This window comes from Vitis riparia, chromosome 12, assembly GCF_004353265.1.
Source record: "Vitis riparia cultivar Riparia Gloire de Montpellier isolate 1030 chromosome 12, EGFV_Vit.rip_1.0, whole genome shotgun sequence".
Taxonomy (NCBI): domain Eukaryota; kingdom Viridiplantae; phylum Streptophyta; class Magnoliopsida; order Vitales; family Vitaceae; genus Vitis; species Vitis riparia.
The window spans coordinates 901266-915633 of record NC_048442.1 but is presented as its reverse complement, the minus strand read 5'-3'; positions in this window follow the sequence as shown (position 1 = coordinate 915633).

Sequence of the window (14368 nt, the reverse complement as noted above, 5' to 3'; positions counted from 1 at the left end):
TATGAGTAATTTCTCTGGTAAAACATTTATATATGACAAATCTATACTATCTCGTAATAAATTTGTGATAATAATTATAACTTTTAAATTTAATAATAACTTTTGGATCTCATTTTATAACTAAGTTAATGTGTTTATCGAGATAAGTTAATTCCTTGAAACTCCATATTCATTAAATATGGTTGAAATATTATTTGTGAATTTAGTTTCAATAAAGCAAATAAACTTGACTTCATTTCTAATGACCTAATTGTATCAATATTGGTTGTAATTGTTATTGCCATTGTCATTGTTCTTATTTTTGTCAAAATTGATATTAGCTCCACAAAATTAAGAAATTTAGCCGATCTTATTTTTAATTCCACTAAAACCATGATCATAGTTAGATTGATTACTAAATTTAAAACATGTTTAAATTTAACTTGATCTAAAGAAATTCATTGTTATTTATCATGTTAGAGTGGTTGAGATGACAATAGTTGATACCATAATGGGATTAAAAGCATAATTGTCATTAGATTTTTATTTATTTATTTATTTATTCATTATTATTATTATTATTATTATTATTATTATTATTATTATGGCATGTTTCTTACAAGGTTTGAGAGAAGGTGTGAAACAAAGAAAATAATAAGGAAAAAGAAAACTGAAAAATAAAAAGTAGTTTAAATCTAATAAAATTTTTCTCACACGTTATTTCAAAATTTTTATATTTTATACAAAGAATAAAGAATTTGAAAAAAGAAAAAAGAGTGTTTGAATAATCTTGGTTATATTTGGATTTTTATATTTTTTTTGTCCTCATGTTCCCCATTTTAGCACTTTTTCACAAAATATTTATCATAAAGACAAAAAAGAATATTAACAAACAAATTAAAAATGTCGAGTATCCACTAATTTTGATTTCTCCTAATTATCTTTTCTTTTCATTTTATGATCGTATTAGGGAACGAATTAAATATGACGCCAAAAATTATTTTAATTAATTCTACACACAATTTGCACATAAAAGTAAAAATATGATTAGAGTGTATTTCCTCGTCTATTAAAAGTGATTCTCGTCATTTTTTTTTTTTTGAGAAAAAAAAATAACTTTTTCAAAATAATACTTACAAGTAGAGCCCTTTTATGCATTGTCATTTTCCTAAATAATCTTGTTTTCTAAATTAGTTTTGTTAGCTATTTTTGCATTTTTCTTAAGATTGTTTAAATGTATTTCTTTGGACAGATTTTCAACTTTTATATGGGTTGTATTGGAAACAATTATTCAAAATCACCTATAAATAAAAGCTATAGAGAGGGGGTGAAAAATGTAAAGAAACAAACTCTTTCATAAGGAAAATAATAGGTACTTATCCTATTATTTTAGGTTTTATATATATATATATAAAATGTTATATAGGAGAAAGAGGGAACTATGGTTATCTTTGTTTCATAGCTTGTGTAAAAGGGGTTATCCTTACCATTTTGACTTTATTATATTAATAGTGATAATAGTGCATATTGGCACTTCAACAATGCGTAGACAAATCCTTTTAATTTTTGTGTTCGGTAACAAGACTCATCATATCCATATTGGCCCCATATTTAGCTAGGAACATAATATATCATTTCAAATTATGATCAAGATCAAAAACTAAGCGAATTGATCCAAACTCACATTGCTTCCATCTTTACTTCTATGACATTTCCCAACATATCTTTGTGCAAGGTTAATTGCATCCATGCTAAAACAAACCACAGTTGCAATGTTGTGGTAAGTTTGGTCATGTGGTACTATGATGCATTTATCTAATGGATCCATGTTTGAGGGTCCACCTTCTTTCTAAGGATCAATCCTACATATAACCAAGCTTTACAAATAACTACAATGCAATATTAGAAATTATTAATGCCACTAACTATTTTGGGAGTCTGTAGTCATGTCACAGCAAATATAAAAAATCTAATAATGATAGAATACATATGACAAGATAGATTTCATATAGGCAATGACATTGGTTTGATAATTCAACATATTGGTCATACTTTCTTTTCTTCGATCTCACTTTAAGGTAGGTTAAAATGATATCATATCTGAAGGTCACATGCAAGTATAGAATTGCACATGCATTTTGTTACTTATAATCTCATTATTACTTTGTTAGGAATTTGAGGCTAATCCAAACTATGGTAATCACCCTAGAAAAGGGGGGGGGGGGTGTAAATAGGGGGATGGTATCTTTTTCACAAATTTAAACTATGCAAAAATAAGAGACAATTATATGCAAGTATATAATAAACAAAATAAAGACAATTGCATATAATTTAAAAGAGTTAGGGAAGAGAGAGTGCAAACACGAGAGTTTATAGTGGTTCAGCACTTCTTTGCCTACGTCCACTCTCCTTAACCTCCTAACCGAGTGAGAGTTCCACTATCTTGAAGCTTCAACCAAGCTTCTAATCTCTTTACAATTGGATTATGGTTCCAATTCACCCTCTTTGATTTTTGGCTCCAAGCACCCTTTACACTTCTTCAAGAGATATCCTTCTCTTGAACAACCTCTCAAGTGATACCCCTTACTTGAGAAAATTCCTCACAAAGATATACAAATAATGATCTCACAAAAATCCTAGTAATAGAACTTTAGGCTCAAAGATACAAGAAAAACTAGGATTGAATGGTGCACTAAAGATATGCAAGTTATGAAACAATGGTGCACTCAAAAACACTTTTCCAATGCTCAAATATAATCAAGAATGATTTGGGAATGTTAAACTTATGAAACAATGAAGATTGGAGCCTTTTTATAGAAGAAAAAGGCCAAACTAGTCGTTGGGGGTTCGACCGGTCGAGCTAGGAGTCGACTGGTTGACTAGCCGTTAGGAAAAGTGACCGTTGGGCCTCAACCGGACCTCAACCAGACCTCAACCAAACCTCGACCGGACCTCAATCGATTGAGGTTCAACCTTGACCGGGAAGAGAAGGCCACTGGGAGAGAGTGAAACTTTTTGGTCTCCCTCAACTGGTCATCGACCGGTTGAACCGGTTGAGCCATTTTTTTTTGCTCAACACTCAACCTTTTTCAACTTAAAACCTTTTAACACAAGTTTAAAAATCATTTAACACAAGGTTTTAATTGAAAACATGAAATCATCCAATTCTTAAGATATTTAAAACAATATTACAATTGGATGATTTTGGTGTATAAATAAAGAATGAAATGCATGAAAGTCCTAGTGCACCAACAACCTTACAAAGAGATCTTAAGAAGCTTTGGTCTTGAAAAACTCTTCTCTTTGAGGTGGTCTTCTTCTTCATGATTTCTCCTTGGCTTGATTTGTCTTTGGATTGCCACTTTGGAAGTCGTATTGTCTAATCACACTTGAAATATGATCATTAGTTCTAAACCTTGTTTTGTTATCATCAAAATCAAGATTAACCAAACCTTGGTTTCACAACTTTCAACAAGTTCCTCCTCTAGCAAAAAAAAAAAAAAAAAGACATGTGGACCAACATGCAACTTAGATTTACTAAGCATGAAACCAAAGGAAAAGAAATTTGCAAGATTTAATAACACAGGGCAAATTGGTTATGATAGAAAAGGGGAAAGACTTTCAAGTTATATGGGGACATTGGTTGGATCTCAACATAATGTACCCATCCAAGTTGAAGATTGGAATCATGTTAGTGACAATGCAAATGAAAAGATTTGGGCTTTAGTATTGGTATATATCAAATACTATTCATCTAAATTTTAATGTTATTATTTAAAATTGATAAGTAGGATCTGTTTAAACTTTTAGGAAAATTTGTAGTTTAACATGGTGTCATAGCTAGTGTTCTTAGTCAAGTTTGAGTCTTTTTGCCACATTGTTGTCTTCATTTATTTATTAATTACTATTATTGATTCATCTTTTCTCATGCAAGTATGGGGTTTACATGTGGGGAGGGTGCTGGCCTGATATACATTATAAGTTATATCTTAACAACTTAAGCTTTTAAAAAATAAATACTCAAAATCATCCACAAATAGAGGGATAGAAATGTAGTCAAAATGTGTAAAGGGAGAAATTCTTCATTAAGAGAATGAGTTGCAAAGGAAGAAAGTATATTGATTATATATTTTTATTTTCACACTTTCAATTACTTAAATGGTATATCATTGATTAACACTTAATTTTGCAATTGTAATTGAAAAAATGAGTTTTTGTTGAAGAAATTGAGTGTTGATAAGTTTTTTGACTTAAAAATACATGCTAAAGCCCTTTTTAAGGAACCAAATGGTTTTTAAGTGATTCTTATCAAGAATTCAAGGTTAAAAGAGCTAAAAAAGACATAACATGTGAAGGAGACTAATGAAGGCAAGTACACATTGAGAAGAATGCATAATTTTAACTAAATTGAAACCACCCACCATGGGGCGTAATGTTAGAGAGAACGAGTCCATGGGGCACAACATTGTTGAGGCCTCGCGTCCCTGTGATCCACGTAGCTGCTGAATCGACGCACGATCCCAACCAATACTGAGTTCTGGTTCAGTAATCCCTGCAAAAGATGTCTGGACAGGGTGTCCGGACACACCCTCCGATGGTTTTGTCAGCCATGTATCTAGGGAGATTTATCAGTTGGCCTTTTACTAGGTATCGCAAGCTTACTTTCTTCCTTGTGTGAAAGTTCATATATATAGTGACAGAAGCTCTGCCTCTCTCGTTAATGGTGGGGAGACCTTTTGGTTCATCATGATGCCTCTAGGTGGTGGCAGGGCCATCATCACCCTACGGGCGGTTGTCAGAGATCTTTGGAGGTGACTTGGCTGTCACAGATCGTGGGAGGTGACTTGTCATCATTCCTGTCCTTTCGCACTACAGACGGCGGAATGTGGGCTGTGTCAGGCTATCGAAATGATGTAGTAAGACTTGCTTACTTTGGTCAACGATCCAGGCAACAATATATCCGGATAGGATATGGCGGTCGTCCGAATGTGATATGGCGATCGTCCGGATGTGGTGTTTGCGAGTGCCGTGTGCTTCTCCTTGAAGGAGTCCGGATAGAAGAAACGCGCCACGTGTCCTCTTGGGGAAATCCGGATGGAGCTGATTCGGATAGAAATGCTTGCCACGTGTCATCAGGGGGAAAGGTCCCTACAAACATGTGGACGTAAACTTTATGAGCTACTTGATAAGTTTGATGAAAACGCCTAATGAGTATAAGGATTATGGTTTTGGTACACATAATATTTACTGAGATGTAGGGTTATTTGAGATTTAGGTAAGACAATAATATTCGTACTTGCCTTAGAATCCAATTTAGGTTTTTCTACAATTACCCCTACCTTAATTTTACCTCTATTATATCTATCTCACTAAGGATAATTTAGGATAGTTTACATTACACCACATATCTCCCTCATTCTCATTCTCATTCTTCCTTGGAGCCTAGAGATAGAAAGTGCTCAAAATTATCCTTAATTATATGGCACTAAGTTTTAGCGTATGTGACATTTTATAATTAATGGAATCATAACAATTTGTAAGCTAAAAAAATTGGATACATGAGATAATTTTGCAATGTAAAGGATTAAAATATCACTCAAATGTGAGATTTTTTTAAAAATATATATATAATAATTTTTAATAATAATTTTTATAATATTCATTAAAAATTATCTTTTTAAAAAGACAAATTCTAGTTTTAATATGAAAGTGTTCAAAACTCAATTAAAGTTGTTATTCAAAAAACAACTTTTAATTGAATTCCTTAAACATCTCTCTTTAAAAGACAACTTTAATGGCATTCATTGAAAATGATGTGGATTTTGAAATAATTTAAAATTGTCATATTTTAATAAATATTTCTAAAAATTACTTTTTTTTTTTTAAATCCCCAAATATGACCCATCCTCTCTGACAGCTGCACTAGAGACACTTGTTTCTATTTGGATCCATCAAAATTAATGACTAAAGTTATGACACTAGATATACTTGTAGAAGATATATATTACAACTGTCAAATATCATTACAGCTGTAATATGATATGTAAAGTGTACAGCTATATATATATATAATCCCTAATTTGTAGGATTTTTCCATATTCTTTCATTTCTTCCTTTTTTTTTTTTCTTTTTCTTTTTTATTCTTTCCATTGTTTTAAAGATATGAAAAGAAATACAACATTTATTTACATGGTATCAGAGCCAAATTAAGCTCGATTTTTAATTTTTTCAGCCTTTATGGCTAATTTTTTAGAAAACGGTTGGAAAAGTTTGATTTATTTTCTTATTCTTTATATATATATATATATATATATTTCATTGGTCGTATACTTTCAAGATATGAAGGAAAAAAATCATTTTTCTCTAAATCAAGGACTAAATTCTTTATACTTTGTTAAGAATCAATGGAGTCCTAACTTCATAGTCAATTTGATCTTACAATAAAAAATACGATTAAAAATGATGAATTTATTAAATTTTTGTAAGTCATTTCGGGTTTACACGTTATTTGATATAAGATCAAATTGACTATAAAGTTAGGACTCCATTTGAATCTAGTCTTAAAAGTAGAACATCTTGTACAAAAAAATAAATTTAATTTATGTTTTTAAAAAATCATTTGTAGAAATTTTAAAATTTGAGGAAGTAATTTCTTTATATATATATATATATATATATATATATATATATATATATATATATATATATATATATTTTTTTTTTTTTTTTAAAATAGTTTTTTAAAACTGTTACTTCTTCAATGTAAGTCTTTGTATCTTGTACAAGAGTTATTCTTATTTTATAATTTTAAAAACAAAAAATAGAAAATATATTAAAATAGACACTAGGAAAATTAAAAGCTTACTTGCTAAAAAAAAAATTCCATGTTTCTATAGTTTGAACAAATATTAAAGATTTTAGATGCAAGTAACTAAAGTATTGTTTTATAAAACATTGACATTATTAAATAAACAAATAATAAATTAGAATAAATTTAAATTTTAAACTATTATTTTTCATTAATATATATATATATATATATATATATATATATATATATATATATATATATTGTAACTACTCATACTCGATCGTGTAGATATTATATGCTCTAAATCAAAAGGGATTCTTATGACTTTAACATATTCGCAGAGTTAAGAAAAGTTTATACTTATATAGCATCATAATTTTTTTTCCCTATTTGATGTGGGACATTAACTATGTAGACATATTTTAAAACCGTGAAGGTCCTAAACTTAAAATGGACAATATCTACTTGATGTGTGTGTGAGTTGTTATATATATATATATACATGATCTGATTATGATATCGAATAGTACCTCTTTTAGTATCACATTGTAGACCCCCGTTTGGGATTCATTATACCTCATTTTTCCTATAGCTCATCTTTGCAGGTGGAAGGCTCTCAAGGTGCCACATGCTGTCTCCGGATTGACTGGTAGGGAATCACAATAGTGCTTTTGAAGAAGCAACCAAAAGGCGACATATGGCAAGGAATCTGTAGGAGCGTATTCTTTCTGTTATGGAGAGAGCCAGTTGCCAGAAGTGGGGGGACCTATTTTCTTCAAGCTAGCTACATGAAACACGTGCCAGAGCAGCTGACCGTGGCCATGGCGTTAGTTGGGATGGTGACCAGCTGAGTAAGGAATAGGAGAGCAGTTGGGAAAGAAAAAGGACACCAAGAAAGAAAGGAAGGGAAGACAGAAGGAAGAAGAGGGGAAAACTCTTTTTGGTCTTCGTGACGCAGAGCTTGGTTTTGGTGAGTGAAGGAAGGAGAAAGAACGAGAGGAGGAGAGAAGGAGAGGAGAGTTCGAAGGGAGCCTTGGGGAAAAGAGGTCCTGATCTGGGCATCTTCCAAAAAGGGTCATAAAAACGGGGCTCGAAGTCAAGTGAGCTTCCATCTACGAGGAAGCTTTTCAGGTATGGACCCTGTTCATTACCTTCTCTATTTTGTTTTTGGATATTGATAAGATTCTATTTTGGTGTTCGGATGCGAGCATTGGAGATTTTATTATGTTCTTATGGAATCTGAGTTCGTTTGCCTCTGTGTTGTGCTCAATTTCTAACTTGGCTTTCAACTTGTTTACACCGACTATTTTAAACTGCTCTCCTCTATTTCTCGATGCTTGGAGTATACTTACTCATTCTCTCTGTTCTGGAAAATTTTGAGAGAAGATTCATCATATGCTTTTGATTTGTGGGGTCGTGTCTGCATTTCTTTTTATTTATTTATTTTTTTATTTATCATCCCACCTTCTCCGGATGTCTCACATCCGGAATTCTGTCCGGCCGACGTCCCACCTTATCCGGATATCTCACATTCAGAATTCTGTCCGGTCGACATCTCACCTTCTCCAGATGTCTCGCATCCGGAATTCTATCCGGCCGACGTCCCACCTTCTCCGGATGTCTCACATCTGGAATTCTGTTTGGCCGACGTTCCACCTTCTCCGGATGTCTCACATCCGGAATTCCGTTTAGGGTTTTAGGTCCTAAAAGTCACATTTTTAATAAAAATTGGTTGCCACTTTCTTTCTAGCAAGCCATTTTCACACCTCCTCTGTTTTAAAAATGTTTTGAAATAAGCAAATAATCAAATTTTGTAATTCTGAATAATGGAATTTACAGATTTGGTCCATGCAAAAATAAATGGGTTTTGGTGGGGGCCCCACATATGTGACTGATCGATCGATTAACAGATAGATCGATTTGATTATGATACATGGTTGATTTATCCTGCTCTATGACATGCTCAAAATTATTCCTTAATTGTGCACTAACCTCTCTCTTGATAGTGTATGGTGGATTATTGCCAAGGTACGTACCCACTTTCCATCTGATCATTGTCTATGCATGTTCAAACTCTCATACGTGCATGATCACTTTGGGTATTCACTGTTTTACTCGTCCATTGTCATGATTGCTTCATTTTATTAGTAGAGACCCGACTTTAGGGACTTAAAGGGGTGTTACGGTCTATACCGTACCTTCTCGATAAGTAACCTAACCCCCGAACCCGATCCGGTTTTTTCGCAGACTGCCTTTTCCAAAATAAGGAGTCACATTTAAGGTTTTTCTTTCTCATTTTGTTTACCCTTTTAAAAATAAAACAAAAATAAGTGGCGACTCCAAGTCAGTTTTCTTAACCAATAAAAATCATAATTTTTCAAAATAAAAATCGAGCTCGCCATCGAGTGGGAAGCACATGAGCCGAAATGTGGGGTCCACACACATTAAAAAGGTGTTACGAATTAAGAAATATCGTGTATAAGAGAGTCTCATTGCTTTATACATCGGTTCTCATTACTTCCTACATTAATCCCATTACCCATATGGGATACATTGCTCAATATAAAACATACGGGGAAACTGTTTTAACTGTTTCCCGCCACCCAAAGCACTTCAAAAAAGGCTACATTCCGAAAACGGTTTCTTAGGGTTTAGAAAGAGCAGGGGTTTTCTTCATCTTAAAAAAATATTCTGCGAGCTGTCTTGACAGAGAGAGAGAGGTATGTTTTCCATTTCTTGTTAGAGGAAAATTTTATTGGGTCCTGTTTGGTTGCTGAGAAATCCGAGAAAATGAGAAAGAAAAAAAAAAATCATCCTTCTAAGTTTTCAATTTATCTGGGTTTCAGTTGAGAAAATGATAAATTTGTGGTAAAGTTTAGGTCGAGTTAGCCACAATAAACATAGGTATTTTCTCGGAGGATCAATGTTCAGAATGGTATTTGGGTGGGACAGAGGGTTAGAGAGAAAGAGAAAGTGTACTTTTGATTGAGAATAAGTACGAGAAAATGAAAAACAAATCCTTTTTCAAGTTCTATATTTTCAGGTTTTAGTTTAGAAAAATGATAAATTTGTCTTTAAAGGTCAGGTCAGGTTAAATTTGGCACAATAAACCTAGGTACCTTTCCGGGGATCAATGTTTTGCTTGGGATTTAGAGTGAGAGGAAGAGTTCTGTTTGGTTGATGAGAAATTTGAGAAAATGGAAAATAAAAGAAAATTTCAAGTTTTCTATTTGTAGTTTGGTTGAGAAAAAGGAGATTCATCGTGAGGGCTAGAGAGAATATGGTTAATGACGTGGCATGCTGTGAGGGCAGCATCATTCCGAAAATGTTGTCATCTGCATATTAAACAATAGGGTACGAGACATATCCAACTAATGACAATGCTTTCATTTAGCAACACCACTTTGTTGAGAGGAGTAAATGCAACTAGTTTAGTGAATAATACCACGACTAGTACAAAATTAGCTCGTTAATAATTGTGTAAACTCATTGATGGTTGTGTATGCTCTAATGCATTATCAGATGATGCAGATTGGATAACTTTGGTGCGTTTACCAAATTGAACAAGAATTTCATTGTAGAACTTAGAGACAATATGAGGTAATCTACATCGCTTTTTCATTAAAAATAACTAGGTCATTTGAGATAAATTATCAACAACTACAACAAAATAGATAAATCCTTTTAGACTAGAAGTTTGAGATGGATCCCAAGTATCTATGTTGATTGCACCAAAAGGTTCAGACTGATGGCTATGACTTCTTTTTGGTAAAGAACTCTGATGATGCTTACCCAAGTGGCAAGTTTCACATTTTAAACTAGATAAATGACTTAACATGGGTGTAACTTAATACAACTTTGCCAAAGATGGATGACCCGAACGAGAATGCCATTGAAAGAAGGGATTGGTAGCATTCAATACTGAGGAAGGATGTTCACCAAGATCTAGATATTTAGCCCATCTTTCTCATGCCTTGAACCAATCATCCTCTTTATCCTAAGGTCCTGGAAAAACTTAGAAATTTGGAGATGAAATTATGGATATAATGATTTAGTAAGTTTACTTACAAAAAGTAAACTAAATGGAAAATTAGGAGCATAAAGACTAGAGGATAACAATAAAGACTCACTAAGTTGAGTAGTAAGTGCATCACAAGAACCAGAATCAGAAACTACTTGTCTAATTGAAGCAGAAAGTTGGAATGGTTGTGTTGTTCCATCAGTAACTTGATGCACCTAATTTGAATTACCATATTTCTTTGAACAATTAGGTTCAGTATAACTAGTACCACCAGAGGGATCACACTTCCTATCATCATGTTCATCAATATGGCTACCTTTATGAAAACCACCATGAATAACACGTCCACCATGGCTACTGTGAGAGCCACCAGGATAATTATTATGACCTCCACTGCCAGAGCTTAGGGCAGAAGACTCTGGAGGAGCTGTAGTGGAGCTTTGTCCTAAAGAAGACCTTAATAGCTGAGAATAGGTATTAGTGGTAGTGGCACAGGTCTCGCTAGCTAGAATCACGAAGATCAGAGTCCAAACCAGATAGCAAGGAAGCAATCATGAACTTCTCCCAGTGGCACTTTGTTACTCTATGTCAGTAGTAGAAGGTCTACATTGCAGTAATTGATCCCACAAACACTGGAAAGTGCTATAGTATTTGGACAATGATCTTCTGGATTGCTTTGTAATAAACTTGTCTTATACAAAAACTCAAGAAATGTTTCAATGCTGAGCAAATGATTCCCCAAGAAAGTCCCAAATCTGTTTAAAAGAATCACAAAGTTCAATTGTTGTAGTAATATAGGGTTCCATACGATGCCATAGTCATCCCATAATTACAGAGGCAATCTTCATATTCCCTAGCCTTTGCATCTAAGGGGGGATCATCTGTAAAGAATTTCAGTTTCTTCTGTCCACTATAAAAAATATATAAATAATAACAATAAAAATAAAAATAAAAATAAATAAAAATCTGAAAAATCATGGGCCTAAGCAAGGGAATTAACACCATTCATTTTTTATTTTTTATTTTTGTTATTGATTTAAGTATTGAATCATCCTTGAGGAGGTGTAATTCATCACCAGACATGAATAAAGTCAAATGTTTGGGATAATAAATAGCATCCAACAGCCTAGAAATAACTTATGACCACTTTGAAAGACCAACAATGACTCCACAATGGAAATAACTAGCAAACCAATGCATATAAACAAGAAGATTAGTACTGATAATAAATAGCCTCCAGGAGTCCCAAAACAGAATGTGGACCCTCTTTGACCCCAGAAAAACATCCCTAAATAACAAAAATGCAAAATCCTCTGATCCAAGCATACCATGTAGGACCTATTTGAACCAAAAAAGACTCCACCAAACAAACCCCAAATTTAAAATTTAAAAAATGAAGGGTAAAATTCTATGTCAACATGCTGATTTTGTTTTACTTTGGAAAATTTAGGGAAAATAGTAGGATTGCTGTCTAATGCCAAGTTGAAACCATAAACTTATGGTTCTAGGGTTTGGAAGTAGGGAAAAGAGAAGAAAAAAGAATATATGGAAGCGGCTTAGGTTTGTTTTCTTAAGTTTTTTTGTACCTTTCGACCTATTATCTTATTGAGTCTACCAAGAGAAGATCAATATAGCAAACTCTAGTGTGATAATAATTAGCTCTAATAGTAGCCTGGAACTCCACATTATAGGATAATGATTGAACACATTACATTGGTAGATCTAGAATTCCATTCTTGCATTTGGCCTTTTGTTATTTTGAAGAAACTATTTATCAAACAAAAGTGAAATTTAGTTGCATAAAATGTTAAATGATCGAAAGTTTCTTCTTCTTTTTTTTCTTTTTTCTTTTTCTCATAACATTTTTAGATTTGACTATTACAATTTTGTGTGATAAGCTTGTTTAGTTTAGTGCACTTTCATTATGATTAGTAAACTAGTTCATGATATTCAAACCATGTGATACATTTCCTTAGAAAAATATTCCAAAAGTACACTATTCAAATCCATCCCCTATTCAAGAAAAAAATGAACATGCAACCTTCGGGTGATCAAACTTTTGATAGCATGTAGTTCTTTGGGTAGTATTTGCAACCCATATCATCAAGGAAAATACTTGTGTGGTAATCTTACATCAAATATCTAAAGGAATTCATTATGTAAGGAGGAAAACACTCGAACCATGTTTGAATCCTAGTAATGTTTTTAGTAGTTCAATAAAAAATCAATTCCATGCAAACTAACAAAAAGGGTACAAAATGAAAGTACAAGAATTCTTGAATATTAAGTCATTTTAAGTTAGAAAATCTTTAAATCTAAGGGTATAACTTATTATATTTGTGAATTTTTACAACTATTTTCTTGGTAGCCAAAGATCAAATATATTAATAGTAACTAACCAAAGAGATAGAATTGCCTTCAATTGATGACGTGTTTTTGATCCAAAGGCTAAAAAGTTCTTTTATTTGCTTTATTTGATTGGAGACTAAATTGTTTATAGATGATGGTCCTTTGACTCCAGTTAGTTTCTTTGATTGCTTGGACTCTAGTTGAGGTTGTTGTAGTCTCTCCTGTTTTGTAGATCTTTCTCTTGGTTGAGCCTTTTTGGTAGTGGGTGTATAGGTCCTGTATGCCTTAGTCACTCTTTTAGCACCTTATTTTTTATTTTATATACTTCTTTATCTATAAAAAATAGCACCTAACAAAAGAGTAAACAAAAGCATACGTAGTATATATAAATATGCCAAAATGTCAAACAAAGTAAAAGGATATACAAAAAACGACTCACTCGCCTTACTTACAACTCAACCAATTGATAAAGTCCATCATAAGTAATAAGCAATCTCTTGTATGCTCTAACCCATTCTAAAAAATTGTACATAAAGGATTGTTTAATTGTTTGATTCACTTTTTCAGTATTATCAAACACTCTCCTATTTCTCTTATTCCATAAAGTCTAAAATAATCACAAAGGAGTAGCTCTCCAACCTTTCTTCCTCTTATTCCCAACAAAGAATCTATGTCAACTTAAAAGGACATCTCTTATCGAGGAGTGCAACACCTACTCTATTCTAATAGAACATAAATTAGCTATCATAATATAACTGCTTTCGAGTAGTGTAGGAGGATGTGATTAACCATTACTTCTTCTACTTTGCACAAATCCCTTCTATTCAGTATCCTTTAATCCTTTATTCTGATTTAATCAAATGTTAATATCCTTACATAGCTTAAGCAAAAATATCAAGCCTTGATGGAATCCAATGATTCCAAACAATACTGGAAGGGAACCCCTCCTTTCTTCCATTAGATGAAGATGAGAGATTTAACTAAAAATTTGTTACACTTCAAGTTCGGCCAAATTATATTATCCTCTATATTCATACAAATTGTTTGTGTTAGATGTCTATTAGAAAAGGCCTCCACCTCATCTAGCTACTAGTCATGAATCTATCATATGAACTTAGGGTTCCAACAACCCTCCCCCCTCTTCTTACTCCCATATCTTTGCTATGCATGCATCTTTGATGGTTGCTTTTGAGAATAATATAGGGAAA